Source organism: Parus major, chromosome 2, assembly GCF_001522545.3.
Source record: "Parus major isolate Abel chromosome 2, Parus_major1.1, whole genome shotgun sequence".
In the NCBI taxonomy this organism is placed as follows: Eukaryota; Metazoa; Chordata; class Aves; order Passeriformes; family Paridae; genus Parus; species Parus major.
The window spans coordinates 124466665-124473355 of NC_031769.1; positions in this window are offsets into that span (position 1 = coordinate 124466665).

Here is a 6691-nt window from a genome sequence, read left to right on the forward strand (position 1 = left end):
TGTTTCAGTCAATTTGATTTTTTTAATGGTTAATATTTAATAATATACAACAATTAAAATTGTATTAGTTAAAGTTAATAAAAGTAAGCATTACCATTAAACAGTCATTTTTGGAATCCTGACAAAATCCACTGCTTTTGCTACTTTGCTGAGCTTGGCTGTCCTAGTTAGTCTCTGTCACCCACTCCACTGGAAGCACATGTTCCCTTTTTACAGAATCTGACTGAAGGGTTTGCCATTTTTACATAAATTTTTGGTGTTTGCTGGTGTTTTTATTTAAATGCTGAACCAAAAGCAACAGTAGATTAGAGCTCTCTTTTTTTTTCCTTCTTACTGCATTTAAATGTCTTTAATGAGGAAATTAAAAGATCTTCCTGGAACAACTTGACAATAGCATCTAGGCAACAATATGCATAGAACTATAAAACTTCAAGTTAAACAGTGAATCCATTACTTGTATTTGTATCTTTACATCACAGGATGTAGGGTCCAGTTCCTGATGCACCTGTTCAAGTAAGCAATCTCTTCACTTGGCAATATTTACAGTGACTGAGCTGTTGAATAAAAGACATGCACTAAAATTTGTTGCTTGGATAGACTTCATGAATGTGGGTGCACATATTTCCATGTCATCAAGGGAACTCTAAGAGTAGATGAATTCATATTTCCATGTCAGCAAGAGAACTCAAAGAGTAGATGAATTCCATTTATGCAGGAATGGAGAAATTTTTGTGACCAGTAAATAAGCACCATAGCAGTGCCTGGTTATAACCAGACAGAAGAAGACAAGCTGTTAAACATCTCCTTGCTCCAGCTTCTGATTCACTGTGTGGTCTATCTGATGCACAAAAATGTCAAGCTTCCCTAGTTGGAACTGGTGAAGGCAATGTGTGAGAACATTCACATAATCTTAAACTAGGATGTGGAATTTTGCCAAACAGTCCAAATGGAGAGGGCACAAGGCAGTATTACCTGCAGAAGCCTTCCTGTCTGTGCCTTGTCACAGGGAATCTCTGTGTAATCCATCTATCCTCTTAGGAGTTGCTGGAATTTATGATCTAGTTGTAATTTTTCCATTACTGCATGGACACTTAATTAAAGTATGCAAATTACTTATTTACACTTACTTAACTTGGAAAACACCCCTGGTTGCAGCTGGGGAGAGAAATGGCAGAGTCTTCACCATAAGGCTAAACCCATCTCCACATACATGATTACACTGGCCACAGCGCAGAAGTCCCTCTTGCTTATGTTTCCAAAATCTATGAATCAGTGTTATACACTCAGCATCAAGTCTTTCTGTGGACAGGCTTCCTCCTTGTTCTTTTGTATGTACTTGATAAGACCTACAGAGATTATGCCAGCCTGTCTCAATGGCTGTCTTACTGCTTGACTTGTGCCAGGGTTGTCTCTCTCGAGCAGCAGGGTCTGTTCTAGAGTTTCCCTTACGGATGCAGGATTTTGGGGGACACCTTCCACCTTTCTCCTGGTGATGCCTTACCCATGTCTGGTCTTTGCATGGGAGATGGTCACTGCAGGCTGCAAACTGAACTGGCATAGCCAATGTGGATTAGTTGGATTTTTTTGTCCTAGCAAGCAGACAGAGTTGAAGAACTTCCAGGAAGTTCCCTGTACTAGGCAGCTGTCTGGTTGACCCACCTCATCGCCAGATAGACTTTTACAGGTGCAATCCTTCTACAGAAATGCATGTTTCTGGATTATCCAGCACTGTCATCTCAACTCTGCCAATGGCACAAGCTGTTATCCCTAAGATGGTTCCCCACTCATCTAGTAACATGCTTCTTGGGCATGCTGCAGTTGTTCCACCTAAACTGCTGTACCGTCACTGCAGTAAGCCTGTTGGCTCCACAGTTAAACATGGGTGATGTGCATGTGTGTGTGTGCTTGCAGAAGCAAGTACTTTCCAGGGCTTTGAAAGGAATTGAAAGGTAGCAGGCAAAACAAAGCAGTTGACAGAAATGCCTGGATGGCATTCAGAAAGTATCCAAATGAGCTCACAATTATGTGTTGTAGCTGCACTGCATTGCAAAGTGGGTAGATGGGAACACATGCTGAAATAGGCCAAGTGTTTTACCCGCATTCCAGCAAAGAGTGCCAACACATTTTTAACATTCACCTAGATAGGTTTACTTGGGCTTTTATTTCTAGCTTATCCATGTATAAAAATTTCTACCTAAAAACATGACAAAAATACCCATACTAACAAAATATACTCTTTTTTTTTGTTGTTTCAGTATAGATTTTTGTCTATGTGGACTCTTAAATAATATAAGTGGTGGAGCAGAGTGTGCCATAGCAGCCCTTTGATTTTGTAGATGAGTAGCAATAAAACCATAATAAATCCTGGCAGAAAGATATTTTATAGAGCTGTTTACTCCTTGTCTGTAAGTATCAGTTCCTTGACAATAGAAACTGGGGGGGGAAATAAGGATTGTGACATAATAGCAAAAAAATTAAACTCAGTATGTTGTTTTTCTTATTTTGGCAAAGATCTCACTGTTGATAGGTTTCCATTCATGCCTACCATGTTTTCCATTGCCTGGCACAAATTTCAGTGGAGTGGAAGGCATATGACAAACTGGCTTCTTGGCTCTAACATGCCACACCAACTATGGCATGCCCAATGAAAAGCACAGTGTGAATGCCTTTTGCACAGCGCCAGGCATGCTATGCACAACACGCTGCAAACAATATGGTGCTTTCTGCAGCTTCTTGTTTTGCTTTTTTATTTTCCACACATTCCCTACTGAAATAGAAGGTAGATTATATTCATATTTGCACAAGACACAAAACAATAATTCCAAGACAGTTCTGTAATTTGGTGCAATTGCTCTACAGTCTGGCATTGCACAGTTAATGCAGGTATATCTTAGCCTGCTCTAATGACTGAGCAAATCTAGTGAGCTCTGCTTCTCCTTGCCTGTAGTACTCCAGCCCACTGTGTTTCTGACCCTCCACTGCACTTCCAATGCTTATTCAACGTCTTTCTAGCAAAAGCAGGCTCAAAATTGGATTCTAGAACTACTTGCACAAGTGTTGAAGGTAGAAATTATCATTCCTGCCAACCTGCTGTCTACGCTCTTATTAGTGCAGCTCAGTGTGCAGCACGGCAAGGACACACTGCTGTCTCAACTCATTTGGTGTCCACCAGGATCTCTACACCTTCTTGTGCAAAGATGCCTGCTGGCCAGTCAGCCCCAGCCCACTCTCCCCAGGTGCAGGACTTTGCAGTGCCTTTGATGAACTACTTCAGGCTCCTGTCAGACTATTTCTTCAGCCTGTCTGGGCTCCTCTGGATAGCAGCTCATGACTTCATCCTTGAACTTGCTGAGGTTATATTTTGTGCCATTGTTCAGGTAATTAAAGTTCTGCAAGTAATAAGAAAAATTAAATTTTCTTCCAGAAAAATAATGGATACTCTGGTGGATCAAATCTTGTTCGTTGTATGTGAATAAAGTCAATCTAAATTCCCATTATCTGTTTGACTTGTCTCTTTTTGATCATAGGCATACAAAATTTCAAGGATGGGGACTCTGTGTATACTGGAGCATTTTACCAATGCATCAATATTTCTACAGATTGCATTTATTGGCCTTTCCATTTAGTCTTGTCACTTCTCCACTCACAAACATTGATTGTAATCTGCCTTCATTTTCTCCTCACTGTTTTACGGACTCCTGGCAACCAGCCTATCTTCTATCAGGCAAATAATTCTTGTACCACAAAGATTTTTTTACTTTTTTTTCTTCACTGTTGTTCCTTACCACTTGGCCCCCTTTCTCTTTTCTGCCTGCCCCAAGGATTTATACCAGTCTCAATAACCCAGGCTGGCTTCCCATTCTCCTTATGGCACATGAGAGGCTTCATGTCCCTCTTCTTCCCTTTATTTCCTTCTGTCTTGCTGCTTGGCCAATAAATATCTCAGTGATTTATCAGTAAATATGCCTAATTGGGAAGATGAAAAGGGAAGACATTCAGTTTATAGCTGGGCAGAACAATATTAACTGGTGTGGCCAGCTGGCTGTTTATTTGATCTGCAGAAAACTGTGGAGTTATTTAGGCTACTGGAGTGCTGTGGTGCTGCCCATTCCATCGTTATCACATTACTTCCAAGCAGAGAGAAATGTCATCAACATGATGTCATAACATTCAGCCAACTGGCTTATGTGATGCTGATCCCAACACTTTTTGAAATATGCCACAGTTCTGAGGTTGGATCTTTCTATTAAGGTTAGTTTTAGGCAAGCTTATATATATCACAGGTACCAAAGTGCCTCCCATTTGTCAGCATTATTCTATTGCATATGCATATTTTTCAGGTTGAATAGCACACCTACTGTAGCACTGCAACTGACCACCAGTTCAGTAGAAACTAACAACACTGGGATTTTATTCCAATTGGTTGCTTTTCACATAGAGATGCAAGACACAAATGTCACTTCCTGAGTACACCCTTTTGAGAAGTGGTGTTTCATTCACTTTCCTAAGAGATCATGTCATTGCTAACAGCAATATTCCACTGTGTTGACTCATAATAATGAAATGACAAATGTCTGTTTAGTATTTTTTAAGCCAAACGCTCTTCCGGCTGTGATCATTTTCAAGTTTTTGTGTGTTTTATTCAATAAAAGTAAAACAATTGAACTATTTCTTCATCTTCCTTTTTCCAGGTAAAACTATAGATAACTTTGCTTGCTTCCTTTAGAAGCAGCTGATAGCCATTCTTTTGAAGCGGGACTTCATTCATTTCTCCTGGTGATATATTAAGATTATTTATTGCTCTCTCCTGGTGATCCACAAAATATTCAGAGGACTTTCAAATTCCCTCTACTTAAGCTGTTATGTATATTAATCACAAAACTGAACATTTAAGGGCTCTGGATGCAATCTCTGAAGACAGTGTGAAATACCTGCTGTACCCTCATTACTTGCAAATTGGGAACCACAGATAGGTGGGATATTTGCCACAGATCTAACTCTGTTCCTTCTAGTCTGTGTTGCATTTTGTAAATACTATACTAAAAGTTTATTTTGAGGGTTAAACATCTGTAAAAGTGTGAGCTGGCATTCTCCATTTCTTGCAGAAAATAACTAGAGAGGCAAGTGTGGCCTTAGTAAGCATAGGCTTTTGGCAAAGGTTCAGCTCCTGAGATCAGTGCTTTTCCACTGCCTTGTTCTCCCTTGTACAAACAGTGTAGAATAAGGAGGAAGAGGCAAAGAAAAAGATAAAAAAAATATTATCTGGGAGGGAATGCTTGAATTAATGACACAGTTTTTATCACTGTTTTTATGAATAAGTCAAAACTGGAGTTGGGGTATACTATGTAACTGACAGCACGTGATGAAAAGTAGGTCTGATCTTACTTGCAGTTGCTATTGTTTCTACTGGCAATGGAAAAAGGAATTTTTTTTTTTGTTTGTTTTAATAGTGGACTTTCTCAATCACTGTATTTCTTTCTTCACTTAGCTATAAATAAAAAAAACATGCAAGGAACAAGATTCTTTGGATGAGAATCCTGTAATAGAGGAGCTGATTCTTCCAAGACCTCATAACAGAAGTTACAAAAGTACCGCAGAACTTTTCTAAACTTTACTCTTTCATTATGCAAGAAGTTTGTTGGTATTCATTAACTTCTATGGTTACACATTAAAAGTCTTTTCACTGACTCTATGACTTGACCCTTTGTGTGGCTGGCTTGTGTCAGAGAGTTGTCTCTATTTTCTCATTTTCTCAGCAAAATGACAGTATGTGCAATTTTTGTAGATAGAGATAAAAGTGTCATAGTTGCTGAGATCTCTGGAAGATACAGAGATAACCTGAAAGAATAATTTTACCTTTATAATCAAAACAAAATTTATAAATGCTGATCTGATGAGTTTTGAAATTACATGTATCTAAATCCAGGAATGATGACACAACTCCACTACAGAGAAATACAGTCATTCTTACATTGATGAATGTGTCAATCTGATTTGAATGAACAGCCTTTTATTAAAGCATATTTGTCTATGCCCTGTACCTAAATTCAGAATAAGCTTCAAACATTTCTCCGTCCTCACTGACAAATCCCTAGTTTTAAAGGTGATTAGTATTATGTGGAAAAATATCTATCTGAAGTGTAAAGTCCGAGCATATGTCTGAGAAGTAAATATAACTGCCCAGCCTAAATCTCCTGGCCAACTATGTGCCTTTGCCTCTTTGAACAGGAATTATCCCTGCACTCGGTCAAAACGAGACTAAGGGGTCTTGTATTAATGATCTTTTGGCTGATGCATCCGAAAGGAGAAGTGAATAATGAAGGATGGAAACAATATATAGAGGTGATAGCCTGCTAATCAGTCAAGGATCTTGCACTAATTCCTGGTCCCTTGAGCAAAGCCTAAATAAAGTCATTTGGGAGGAATCGCTATGTCAGGATTGCTAGAAATAGCAACCTCCTCCACTCTCTGGAAGTGAGTTATGAAACATGAGCAAACACAACCTCTTCATCTATTTCTGGAAGTAATTTTCGTATCTTTGTCCCCAGCACCATCAGTAGTATCAAGGCTTTGGCTGATGGATCCTCACAATTGCAGATCTGCCCTCCCACCATGCTCCTCAGAGTTTTTGGTTTGCTGACACTGACGCAGCTTTTGTGAGCACTTCTCCATGACATGTAAGGAAAGGGGA